The 14790-nt window shown below is 33.6% G+C and overlaps 1 pseudogene; it reads left to right on the top strand.

Moving 5' to 3' along the window:
• Positions 1-4272: 4272 nt before the first annotated feature.
• On the top strand, positions 4273-11091 carry LOC105854510 (annotated as a pseudogene).
• Positions 11092-14790: the final 3699 nt, after the last annotated feature.

The following is a 14790-nucleotide window of genomic DNA, read 5'->3' on the forward strand; positions in this document are numbered from 1 at the left end:
CTGTACAGAAGCTCTTTAACTTGATGTAGTCCCATCTATTTATCCTTGCCTTCACTATCGTAGCATTGGGTGCTCTATCTTTAAAGATGTCACTGTAGTGTTTGGCTCATCTTTGCTTCCAGGTATTTAATGGTTTCCGTTCTTATGTCTAGGTCTTTAATCCACTTCGAGTTGATTTTTGTGCATGGTGAGAAGTAGTGATCTAGTTTCATTTTTTTGCATGTAGCTTCCCAGTTTTCCCAGCACCATTTGCTGAACAAACTTTCTTTGTTCCGTTGTATCTTCTTTGCTTCTTTGTCAAAGATTAGCTGTCCTTATATAAACCTGTGGGTTTTTATCCGAATCCACTGGTTTGTATGTTTGTTCTTGTTCCAGTACAATGCAGTTTTGATTATTATGTCTTTGTAGTATAGCTTGAAGTTTGGGATTGTAATGCCTCCAATCTCTTTCTTCCTAGTGATGAGAGTTTGGCTATTCGAGGTCTTTTGTTGTTCCATATGAATCTCATCAATATTTTTTCTATTTCTTTGAAGAATGTCATTGAGATTTTTATGGGGATGGCATTAAATCTGTATATTGCTTTTGGCAGGATGGCCATTTTGATGATGTGAATTCTCCCAATCCATGAGCAGGTGATGTCTTTCCATTTCATGGTGTCTTCTGGTATTTCTTTTAACAGTGTTTTGTAATTTTCTTTGTAGAGATCTTTTACCTCTTTTGTTAGGTTGATTTGCAGGTATTTGATTCTTTTTGTTTTAATTGAAAAGGGGATTTTTTTTATTTTCCTTTCTTCTGATTGGTTGTTTGTGTAGGAAGGCCCAGACCACAATATTTTTAATTGCCTGAAGATATGAAGTTAAATATATGATATAATTTTTAAAATTTTATAGAAATAATTTTATGAGCTATCTGGCTATAAAGACAATACTAGTATTTTTGTTGAGCTCACATTAATTTTAATTTAACTTAGATTTGCTAGTGATGGTGATCTTAAGAGCATAGTGTCAATTTCTTCAAGTCTAATTATTTTCTTACATAAATGTGTAATTTTTTTTCATTTTGCTCTGAATAGTTATTGTTAGGTTTGTTCTTAAATAACCTTCATTTTTTCCCAGTGTATATGGAGGACTTTCTTTTCTATTTTGTGTTCTAACTGGTTAGTATTTTAATATGTGGATCCTATTGGTTTATCATGTTAATATTTCATCTTGTAATCATGTTAAATTACTATTATTGTTTCAGTTCTTGTATAGGTATTTTTATCATTGACTCTTTAGAATTTTCCATTTACATATCTTGACATCTTGACATCTGCAACTACAAATAGTTTAATTTTTACTTTCCTATCTTATACTTTAATTTTTCCTATTCTAATTTCTAATCCTATTTTCCTATTCTTATTTCATTGATCAATATTTCAAGAACAATGTTTTATAATATGAACGAGAGTGGGTATTGGGTATTGCCTTGTTTCTGATTTTAGTGAGAATACATATTATTCTTCCTCATTAAATATGATTCTGGCTTTAGAATACATGCATACATATTATATATATTTAACTTGATGAATATGTGTGTATATACATGAATGTATGCACACACATATTCACCAAGTTAAAGTTAATGAAGAATTCTCAGACATATGTCAAGTTAATAAAGAATTAATCATTAAGGTTTTTTTTTTTTTTTAGAATTTTCATTAGGGGTGAGAGGATAATTTTATCTAGCATTTTTTTAATGTAGAAAATTATGCATTTTTCTTTTGCCTATTAATGTGGTAAATTATATTAATAAATTTATTAATCCATAATTGCATTCCTGATAAAAATCCTACTCTATATCATGTTGATTACTTGCTCAGTATGTTACTGCAGCTGGTTATTTTATTTAGGATTTTTGCATTAATAAACCTAAGTCATGTTTTTCACTTATTTTGTGTTTTCTGTAATTTTGTGAGTCTTATGTATCAATGTTTAATTTGCTTTAAACAATTACTTGGTTTCCCCTTCATTTCATATGCTTTGAAAAAAAATGTATGTACATTGGTATTAACAATGTTTGTAGAATCTATGAGACCACATTTATGTGATACTTTTTAATGCACAGATCCTTGATAGTGAAAGCATTAACTTTTAGTATGAATTACAGAAAATTTATAAGCAAAAAGGGAGAGCAGTATAGTAAGAATTTAGCATTTTTTCAACTTTATTGAGGTGTAAGTGACATATGAAATTATAATATACTTAAAGCATGCCATGTGATGATTTGACATTTGAATACATTATGAAAGGATTCCCTAAATCAGGTTAATTAGCATATTCATTACCTCACATATTTATCTTTCCTTTGTCTTTAGTGAAAACACATTCTATTCTTTTAGCACATTTCAACTGTACAATACAGTATTGTTAACTATAGTCATCGTATTACAAATTAGACACACAGAACTCAACTAACTGAAAGACTGCATCTTTTTCTACTATACTATATAGTATACATTCCTACCAATAGTGTACAGGAGTTCCATTTTCTCCTTGTTAACCCTTGTTCTCTTATCTTTTTGGAAAACCATCTTAACAGCAATGAGGTGATATAGCATTGTGATTTTGATTTGCATTTCCCAATGATTAATGATGTTGATGTCTCTTGCATCAGCTGATTACTTGTATGTCTTCTTTGGAAAAGTTTGTCTATTCAGGTTCTTTGTTCATTATAAAATCTAATTTTTTTATTATTATTGTTTTAATATTGAGTTATATGAGTTCTTTTATATTTTTGGTATCTACCTCTTTTGTGAACTTTATAGTTTCTAGCTTTAATTCACTTTGAGTTAATTTTTATATAGTATGAGATAGTGGTCTAGTTTCATTATTTTGCATGTGGCTAGATTCAGAGTAAGTTACCATTTAAGCATTCTAAGGCTTTTTTCATTTCTAACTGAAATGCAAATCTTCAAATTTTGGAAGGACAGTGACTAGAATTTCATGGATCACTGAAGATTCAAACTTTTTAAAATTAGAAGTTAATTCAGTCATCACAACATCAAGTATGACAGCATATTGTGAAGATACTTTCAAGAGGAAAATTTATTAAAGATTTGAGAAAAAGATTAGACTGACAGAATAAAATTGAGATAGTCTAGTATTATTTATCATAGAACTTCTTAGGTGAGGGATGTAAGTATTTATGAATTCATAGCTGGGATTTTCAATTATGGGTTGATTTAGGGAAATAAGGGCTGTTTTCCTTTTGTTCTTTATTGTATGCTTGATGTCAAGTACAGTGTGACATATGTCAGATAATCATTAGACACATGTAGAAGACATTGAAGAACAGAAACATTAAGAAGTTACTACTTCAGGTTTTCATTGCAAACATCTAATTGTAAACTGTTCAGGCAATTTATGTAGTATTACTATTAGAATTATTAGATCTCTTTTTTCCTAATGATTCAATGTCCATAAGTGGAGTTGAAAATTCACATAATACCATAAGGAGCATATCATACCTCAGTAACATTTTCCACCCATAGTCCAGGGAAATAAACTTTTTTTCTTACTAGTTCTAGGCAATTCAGATATATCTCTCTGCTCCTTAGCTACAACACACAATTTTAAAATTATTCCCTTAGAGTTTGAATTCTAGCTGGCTGTCTCTGACCTCCAGAGAATTGATTTTTTTTTTTTTTTTTTTTGGTGACAACCTATGGTGTGAATTAGCTCATTGTTACATCAGGAACCAGTATATAGTAAAACATAGAAGACAAATCTTTTTTGTTGTGGGTGGGTGAAGAGGTAACTTCTACCACCAGTGTAGTTCCTGATGTACCTGGTCTGACAACAGAAATTGTTAGGTAGAAGAAGGGTGTTATATTTTTCACATAAACCACTTTATTTATGACACAAAGGATGAATATAATGATGGAAATAGTTTTGTAATATACTTAGAGACTAGTGATAAAAGGCAGAAAGCCTCAACTAAGGAAAGATCTTAAGGGAATACGGTGGCTATGCAGATTTTATAGCAGATCTTAACTATGGAGCTATAGAAAACTATTTCTTTTGCTTGATCCCAACAACTAAGGGTTCATTCAACCCAAGCACAAAGCATTGAAAAACATCTTGCTCTCCTCATATACACAGAATGAACTATTCTCAAGTAATCTCAAACTGCTCTATTTCTATGTCTTGAGAATGCCAAGTCATTAAAATAATCTTATAAAATGTTAAGACTATCATCCTGAAATGAAGTCAGCAAAAAAGCTGGCTAATGATGGTTCTTCAGGATAACTGCTGTGAAGAAGAAAGTAACCAAAAGCAATGTTTCTTATTTGAAATTAACATAAGTAGAATAGGTATTTTAAAAAGAGGATTCCAGGAAACAAAAATTAGAACTCATAATGTTGAATCAGAAATACCAAGTATATTAACATAAGAATTAGATTTTGATGTATTTGTTCATTTTCCTCAGAAAGCCATACATTTATTCATTTTAAATCAATTCAATAATTCATTCATTCAAAGAACACAAAAAGAACCTTAGCACAAGGCAGATATTTAAAGGGACATGCTTCATTATCTCAAGAGACTCAGAGTTCTGTGATATTTATTAAATAAACAATTATAAAGCAATGAGTAAAATTTTTATTGGAGATGTAAACTGATTACTACCAAATTTCTATGCTTGTTAAGAATCACTTATACTACATTTCAGGCATTTTGGAAATGAAGCCTTCTGAGAATAATGGGAATTTTTGATTATCAACAAACACATTGGATTGTAGTCTGGGGAAATTGGGAGGAGATCACAATGCTTTGAAGTCAGGTACTGTTATTGTCCTTTCTAAGCTAACTTTTAGACTTGTTCTTCGTCTTCCAGATCCAACAATAGGAAATGGGGTAGAGGAGCATAGATAAACTTTTAAGGGTAATATTTTGGATACGATAGTTAAGATAATTATTTCTCTATGGAATTTCCTGCTTTGCTGGGGGAATATAACAATAATTTATTCTTTCTACTGTTATTATTAGTTAAGTGCTTGCTATGTGACAGGCATTTTTTCTGAGCTTCTGTGCATTAGCTTATTAATCTTAAAACAATGCCTGTGAGGTAGGTACTATTATATTCATCACACTTCTGGGGTATATGTGAGAGTAGTGGGTTGCTCAAGCGGTCAGTTGCAGTCAAACCATGTCACTCATACTTCCTGTCAAAATTTATTACAGGAGAAACACTCCAGCAGTAAATGATACTCCAAGTAATTTCATATCGATGGGAACTGTTCCCTGCCCCTAAAGCTTTCTTTTTGCCTAGTTTACTGTAAACTACAAAATGTATAGGAAATCAAGATAATTTCAACATTTTGGCACTTTCTACTATTGATCTCCATTTACCCAACTATGTGGTGAAAAGGTTTTGTGAACTTATCTTACAGAATATGAAAGGTGAGCTTGATATCTTAAAAACAGAAAAAAGTATTCAAGTTATTTCTCTTATGTGTTGTATTAATGTACAATGGTGAGTATATCATAATTCCTCCTCATTGTCAAGTATATTGTTCTTAATTTACCTTTCTGGGCCTTACTTTTTTTTTTTTAAAGGTTTATTTCTTTATGCATACAGAACTGGGGTATAGGCCAGAGGTGTGGGGGCAGTAAAAGGATTCACCAGAGACAGAATGGGGAAGAGAAAAGGCTGCCTGATGAAGTACACTGCTGAGGGGAGCTGCAGGCGGGTCAGGAGAGGTCTGCCGCGCCATGTGGATCTCCTCCAGGGCAGGAATCGAACTCATGCGGCTTTGCCTTTGGAGTGCTGTGCATTAGCCCACTGCACCACCAGGGAGGGTCCTGGAAAATTACTTTTAATGCACCTTGACATATCATAGAGTATTCTTAAAGTTATAGTTAAAATTTTAAAATATCTGGGATCTTCACTTACATTATTATCTAAGGAAAGAGAATGGATAGATGATAGCTATTGTGCAGATGTAACATAGTAGCTCATTCATTCATTTATTCTTTCATTAATTTATTACTCAGAATCTATGTGATGACCCTCTTAAATTCCTCAAATTGGCAAGGTAACTTTTCTCCACATAGTTCCCGAGATATTTGAATGAATGGACATGGGTAAACACATGAATGAAACATTGTGTTATTTGTAAGGAAGAATTTCTGCACAGATTCTTTTTTCTCCAAAGCATTTATTCCCTTGAGGAGAGTTCACAGTTCACTAACCTGTAAAGAAGGCTTCTCTACCCTTAGGTATCTTAGTCATTCTCTTGATACAGCATCCCTGAAGATTAAAGACAGAGTGGGAATTCATTAGATGCCATTAAAAGAATAGACTTTCTTAGATTGTACATATAAGTGAGATAATGCAGTATTTTTGTCTTCTTTGGCTTATTTCACTTCCTTAGCTTAGCCTACTCTGATTCATTTATATTGTATCAAATGTAATGCCCTTCTTTTTAATTTTTTTAAAGGATTGTCTATTATCCATCTATCTATCTGAATATCTATCTATCATCCATACATCCAACTATTTATTCATCCATCTAACTAAAGGATATATGTTATATGTATACTCTACACATTTTTAAGATATATATATATCTCATACTAATAAAGTAATTGTGACATATAGATATACACACATATATATATTCTGAGAAATTCACTTCCCTAAATAGTCTACATATATACATCACAATTTCTTTATTGATATGAGAGTAGAACAGTGGTACCAGGGTGAGAGGTGGGAGAAGTAGGGAAATGGTCAGAAAGTACAAAGTGGCAGTTATGTAGGAAGAATGAGTAAGCTTCGAGGTCTATTAATGAACAGAATGATGACTATTGCTAATAATATTGGAATGGATACTGGAGATATGCTAAAAGAGTAGATTTCAGTAGCACTCATTACAGGTATAAAGGTAACTATGTGGAAGAGATGATCTATTAATTCACTTGAAAGCAGTAATCATTTTAATGTATATATGTATTAAATTACCATGTACCATGTACACCTTGAATAAATGCATTTTTATGTTTAGAAACTGTGAAAAAGAAAAAGGAAAGAGCTTATATTCAGAAACTTACAGTATGTGAATGAAGTATAAGCATTATCATTCTGGAATAGTGATATAGCTGCTCTAAGAGAAGCTCTGGTTTGGAATATCTTTCTACTCTTAAATGACAGTTTTGGAAAGAAATCCCCTGAGTCTCCAGGGATGGCTTACCTTCCCCAGGAATTCCCCATATACATAATCTCTTTACTTAGGGTTCTATTGACAAAATCCCAAGCTTTCCTTAAAGTGTGAAAGGATATTTCTAATTGTTTATATCAGATTCAGTCAAATTTTACTTAGAATATGCTGACTGAGCCTCATTTTAGACACTAAAGGTATCAAGGTTTTTTTTTTTTTTTTTAGTTTGTCACTAGGGTTCTCAAATTGCAGCTGACTTTGGAAGTATGACCATAACAACAGATAGATAAACATTCAATTCTATCAGTTGTATCTCCGAAATATTTTCTGAGAAATTCACTCCCCTAAATAGCTGTTGCTATAGCTTTCATTTAAGCCACATCATCCCCTCTTCTCTCTCCCAGTGCCCCAATAATACTGCTTCATTTTAGTCACAAGTCAACCATGGTGAAATCTAAATTGCAAATCCTTTTATTCTGTACGTTTTATTGTAACACATATTAAAAGCTGTTAAAACCCAGTCTTCTTGTTGTAGACTACATTACTTGGTCTTTATTTAATTCTTTTTATTTATTTATTTACTTATGTCTCAGTCAGATTTCCAGATTTCCTAGAAACTCTTCCCTGACACATGCTGTTCTCTGTTCCTAAAGTGTTTTGCTTTTACCTTCAAAGTTGGTGGAAACATCACCAATTAAGAGACGCTTCTAAAAAAAGTCTACCACCACATGGAATTTTCATAATTTACTTTTTATTTCCTTCTTCTCTTTTCTCAGTAGTGGTAATTAAGTTATTACTTATTTATATGTTATTCATTTACTTATTGTTTACTAACTTATTATTTATATTTCTACAATGGAAGTTCAATGAAGTCAGAATTTGAGTCTTGTTTATTGTATTCTCAGCAGTCAGGACATAGTAGATACTAAGTATTTGTTGATTAAAGAAATAATTACTGAAGACATACCAACATAATTGAAATATGTATTTTGACTATATATTTGAAACCATGTAATTTTAGAATTGAGTTTTTATTGTCACCTGTCACATTTTGTTTCAATAAGCATTATACCACAAATTCTAACCAGGGTCAGACCTGTTGTGGGGTTTATGGTATCTCAGGCCATGACATGTTTATGTAGGAAATACGTGTTGTGTGAGTGTTGTTAGCTTTGGGAAGAGGGAAGTCTGGTGGGCTGTGACTATTGGATTGAGTTGCTCCAGGAATGTGTCCCCTCTGGTGGTTGTGACAAGTAGAAAACAGAGGCATTTACCAAAAAATGAGTGGGGATGAATGGCTTTATTTTTTTTTCTAAGGCATAAATTAAGGTAAGTTATGGTTCTTAATGTAATTATATGTTACTGGCCTTCTACTTTTATGTCATAACTTGAATACTGAAATACAAGAGTAAATGTCTTTGACAATTTTTCTGGTAAAATGATTCTATTCTAAAACACTGGAAGTTTGCTTATCTTTCCAAGACATCAACAACATTCACCTAGATTATTTTATTCTAGAACAGTCCAAATTTCTCTTAATTTAAGGAATAGGTACAGAGTAGGACAGAGGAGAAAATGTGACTTGTGCAACAATGATGAGAATTGTCATATTAGTTCTTTCATGAAAATAAAAAAGGTTGAAGCTCCTGTAATAGCATTCACTGATTGAAATGTTCATCTCCTTTCAGTAACAAAATTTTATATCATTAACAAATTACTTAACTTTTTCCCCCTATGCTTACTCCCAAGGAGAAGCAATATTATAAAGTAGCACACCAGTGCAACAGAAGCAGCTCTTTAATAATGGCTGTTGATTATAAGATATACTTTGATGCTTCAGTTTTTACATTACAAAAAAGAGGGAGCACATTTGGTAAAGTATGTATTTATTTATTTTTGATGGGCTTTGTTCTATCTAGCAGTGTCAGATTCAAGAAATTAAGTCTGATTTTGTAATGATTATATTTCCACTCTCATCTTGAAATGGTGGAGTGGGTCTGTTTACAAGGCAAGCATACACATTTCTCAGATCAGTGCATCTTCTTTCTACCTTTCTGACATTAGGTAAAGGCCTAGTCAGTGGTATAATGGGGTCTGGTCAGTTAGAAGAATTTTCATATAGGGCCCTGTGATGTCACGAATTTGGTTGTTTACCTATTACCCAAAAGATTACGCTACCTAGGATTTGTTTCTTTAAACATTTATTTATATATTTTGTAGAAGAACTCAGGTATAGGCCAGAGGTGCAGGGGTGAGAGGATTCACGTAGAGGCAGAGTGGGGAGCAGAACAGGCAGATTTACTAATACACACTGTTAAGTGTTACATTGGGTGAGACAAGCCCACATGTGGGTCAGCTCCCAGGCTGGGGATTGAACTCAGGCTGGAGCAGTGAAAGCACTGAGACTTAAGCCCTAGGCCACCAAGGCAGCCCTATCTAGGCTTTGGTTGAGGAAAATAAGGGCCATTCACTACACATGAAGCCTTGGGATTTCTCTGGTAGACTAAAACTAAAATACTGCCAGATCAGCACACCTGATATTAGACTAAGTTTCCAGGTTGGCTAGATTTCTTAACCATAAATCTAGCTAGAAAGAACAGGCTACATATCTTATTACCAGCTGAACTCAGTAGTAGCTGCTCATGTTGTTTACTAAGGCAAATAGATGTTTGTGTGAAAGATTAATTCATTGTCAAATCCCATACAAAATGGAAATTAATGACATTGACATATTGAGAGTTTGGTCTCCGTATATGACACTCTTCACACAGTTTTAGTGTCTCTAATTTTTAGGTCCTCATTTATTCTTTCCCTGTCTTAATTTGTCAGCTGTAACCTAATGCAATCTCTTAATGACAGAGATCATCTGATGATTTTGAAAGTTGTAATGTAAGTAGCTCTTGTTCAATATTATTTGGAGTAATTATAACTTCTTTATTTTTTCCTAGCCATATTATGAAAAATAAAATGAAGAACTGGAACCTGCAAATTATACCAGAATTTGTATAGAATTTGTGACAGAATTTGTTCTTAATGGCCTAGGGAGGTTCAACTAGTCCTCTTTGCTGTATTTCTATCCTTCTATTTGTTTGTCCTGCTAGTAAATGTTCTTATTATTTTTACTGTCAGGCTTGACCCTCACCTGACCTCACCCATGTATTTCCTGTTGGCTAAACTGGCCTTCCTTGACATTTGGTATTCCTCCATCACGTCCCCTAAAATGCTAGTAGACTTCTTTGTGGAAAGGAAGATAATTTGCTTTGGTGGGTGCATTGCACAGCTCTTCTTCTTAAACTTTGTCGGTGCCTTGGAGATGTTCTTGCTCACAGTAATGGCCTTTGACTGCTATGCTGCTATCTGCCATCCTCTCCACTGACGTCTCTGGTGGTGCGTCCTGGTGGTGGTCTCCTGGATGGGGGGTTTCATTCATTCTATAATACAGGTGGCTCTTATTATTCGGCTTCCCTTCTGTGGACCCAATGAGCTAGACAATTATTTCTGTGACATCACACAGATTGTTCCTACACCTTCTCAGAGGAGTTGGTGATCTTTAGCAACGATCTTATCCCGGTGGTATGTTTCATTGCTCTCTCATGTCCTATGCCTTCCTCCTGGTCATGCTCAGCAAACACGCAGGCGCAGGTGAGAGTACCAGTCGGGCCATATCTACCTGCTATTCCCACATCACCACTGTGCTGATGCTTGGGCCATCCACTTACATTTATGCTTGCCTATTTGACTCCTTTTCTTTAGATAAAGTGGTGTCCGTGTTCCATACAGTGATATTCCCTTTACTTAATCCTGTCATCTAAACATTGCAAAACAAAGAAATAAAGACAGCCATGAGGAAGTTGGTCAGGAGATATGCTTTATGTAAAGAGAAGTGAAAGATAAATGGCATATTGTATAGTCATTCTGAGGGTCACTGTGTTAAGTAGGAAGCATTTGCAGCAAGAGTAAATATTGCTTTCACCACCTGTCATCTAAATTCTTAAAATCTCACTAAGTTTTTCTTCCACTTGGTGAAAAGTATAGAAGTTGAGATGAAAAGAAACTTACTCCTATCCTCTTTAAAATTTCTGCCAGATCATTGTTAGACTTTATAATCTAATAAAGGCCTGCTAAAACACACTTTTGCACTAACTGTAAACTGAATTACTATTGTTGAGAACTGTAGCAGTGAGGAAAATGTGTATGAAAATATTATAAAATAAATTAGACCTGGAACATATGTCCACTGTGAATATGAAGATGTAAATGGCCAGCATACGAATGTGACCAGCTTCAAGTGACCAAATTAAATATTGATGTCATGTTCTAATCTTAGCCCAATGGGGTAATGTTTGGCAAGCTGTCTCCCTAGAAATGGAAAAACAGATTTCTTTACCCTTTCTTTCTTTCTTTTCACAGAGTTAATGGTGGTGAATGAGGATTCATTTATATGAGCGACCTCACTCTTATTTCAGGTGGTAGCCACTCAGCATTATTGGGTCTGAACCTCAAGATTTTGTCCATTCTAGAGGTAATTTTTATGAATTCACAGCAGAGTGTCACTTGGCTGCTTTATGAGACCACTTGTTTCTAGCAAAAGTCTCCAGCCAACTAATGGCTTTTAAAAGTCTTTACTTACATACCCCATAGGGAAAGCAGAGTTGGGGGAAAGGGATTCTAAGTTGACTGGTATTGACAGACCTGTGGCTGTGTGATTCTCAAAAGGCCATTATCTCCTTTTCCATTTTTGTGTTTTCTGTAGTTGTTAATTCTGCCTCTGATGTTTATATTAGTAGGATGCTATTTTTGCTGATACCATAATTCAGTTTTTTCCCATTACACTATTTTTTTAGCACATATGTATCTTTTTCTATAATCTAGTAAGTTATTTGTAATCAATTTACTCTTCCCTGTCACTAAAAAACAAATTACTAACCATGCTTCAGAAGGTAAAAGATGTATTAGGATATTTCAGTTCATAGACATCTATTTATTTAAATGACCTTTTCAGTATCAAAACTAGGATGTCTGTCAAAGAACAAAAGCACTCTGTATTTATTGAGGTTTAGTCTAATATATTTCTTGATAGTATAATATGACTAGAATTTGAGGAACCCAGATTCCTACTGGTATCAGAAATGAACATATGTGAATGAATGACAAAAACAATCCCAGGGCTACTCTATATATGTTCGTAATTGAGGAGATGTTTTTGTGCCAATCCATTGCTCCTCATCTACACATGACTGGATGATGGTGCCTTAAGTTTGCTTAAGATTTGAAATAACCACAATGCCCATAAAAGTTTAAAAATTATAAAACTGTTGTATTATATGCATATAAGGGAATATTATTCAAAGATGAAAAATAATTAACTGCCACTAATGGAATAAGCATGGACCTCAAAATCATAATGCTGTGAAAAAGCCATATCAAGCAGAATACATGTGATGTGACCATGTTTACAAAATCCAAGAAAAAGTAAAACCAATCAGTGATATTAGAAATTACAGAAATTTCGTTCAGTGCTACTCTGTGCATTTTAATGTATATTAATTATATTTGAAGACATTAACCAAGAATTTATTTTCATGCTTGCTTGAAATACATGTAGTTTCTGGAAGGACAAATAGGAATCAATATTAAATTTTTGCTAGGAGGTATGGATATAATGGACATATGAGCTTAAATAGGAAGAAGGTTTCTCACTGTACAATTTTTTTAAAAATTTCTGAGACATGAAAATATTACTTATTAAAAATGAATATATTAAAAAACAAATGTTTGCAAAAAATAATTTATAAGTTGTATAGCTATTCAGAGTTATGCCATTTAGGAATAACTTAAGGATTATTCTTGTTTCCATATCTCTTATTTCCTGTCCATCAACAGCCCTTTAGTGAAGTCTTTGGGGACTCAGCTCCATAGCGAGGGGAACAAAAACAAAAATAACAAAGAACCAAATAAAACTAAAAAATCTTTTGCATTGTGAAAGTTACTATCATTAAAATTTAAAAAGACCTTACTGAGTGGGAGAAAATATTTGTCTATCAACTTGATAAGGGACTAAAATCCAAGATCTACAGAGAACACACATCACTTGACAAAAAGAAAATAACTAATTTAAGAAAAAATGGTCAGAAGAGCTAAACAGATGTGACACAGAAAACTAAAAAACACACAAAAAAATGTTCACCATTTATTACAGGGAAATGCAAACAAAAACCCACAACAAAATGTCAACTCACACTTGTGAGACTGACCTACATCAGAAAGACCAGAAACAGCTTTCCATAGTGGTTGAGCTTACACATGATCCAGAAATCTCACTCCTATACCCAAAGTATACAAAAATCTTGACTCAAAAGGACACCTGCATTCCCATGTTTATTGCTTCTGTATTTATAATAGAGAAGATGTGGAATCAACCCACATGCCCAAAAATAGATGACTGGATTAAAAAGATATGGTACATATACACAATGGAATATTACTCAGCAATCAAAAAAGATAAACTCATGCCTTTTGCAGCAATATGGGTGGAGCTTGAAGTAATCATGCTTAGTGAAACAAACCAGAAAGTAAAAGAAAAATACCAGATGGCTTCACTCATAGCAGGTGCGTAAGGGACCAGAGGGAAAAAAAACAATTGCAATAAAGAAAAAATGAAAAACAATGAACAACTATAAACCAGAGATATTTTATGGGGGTAAAGAGAAGAATAAGATAAACACTGGGGTGGGTTAGGAAGAGTGCTTGGGACTATGGTGATGACACATGAGTGAATTGGTGATGGGAAGTTCATGGGGATTACAACTGAGATTAAAAACTGCACAAAATGAAGAATGATGTTAAAAAAATTATCACACCACACACACACACACACGAACAAAAACAGTAAGTAATTGTAAAGTTGTGGAGAAAAAGGATCCCTTGTATACTGTTGGTGGGAATAGAGACTGGTCCAGTTCTTATGGAAGACAGGATGGAGTTTTATCAAAATATTATCAGAACTAGACCCACCATAAAATTCAATAATCAAGCTACTAGGCATCCTCCTAAAGAATGAAAAATACCAATTAAAAGGGATATATGCACTCCTATATTCAGTGCAACACTATTTACAATAGCCAATTATAGAAACAACCAAACTGCCTATAGACAGAAGACTAGTTCAAGACATGATGTGTATTCACAATGGAATACTATACACACATAAAAAGGTGAAATCTTGACATTTGTAGCAAGGATGCAACTGGAGGGGATTATGCTAGGCAAAATAAATTAGAAAGATACAGGTAAATACCAGATGGTTTTACTCATATGTAGAGTATTGAGAAGCAGTCAAAACCATGCAAAAACAACCACAGTAATTTAACTGTAGAATTGAGGCTACCAGAGGGAGGGAGACAGCAGGGTCAAAAGATGGAGGGGACTAATGGATGGGGTGGAGGACTACAGGCACCGTGTGGTGGATGTGGTGTGGTAACATACATCTGAGGAGGTGTGAACCTCTGAATCATATATAGTGTCATAAGCCAATGTTGCCTCAGTAAAAAATGTAATTAAAATAAAACATTAAAAAAGAAAAACCA

Source organism: Condylura cristata, unplaced genomic scaffold (genome assembly GCF_000260355.1).
Source record: "Condylura cristata isolate star-nosed mole 26May11 unplaced genomic scaffold, ConCri1.0 scaffold00045, whole genome shotgun sequence".
In the NCBI taxonomy this organism is placed as follows: Eukaryota; Metazoa; Chordata; class Mammalia; order Eulipotyphla; family Talpidae; genus Condylura; species Condylura cristata.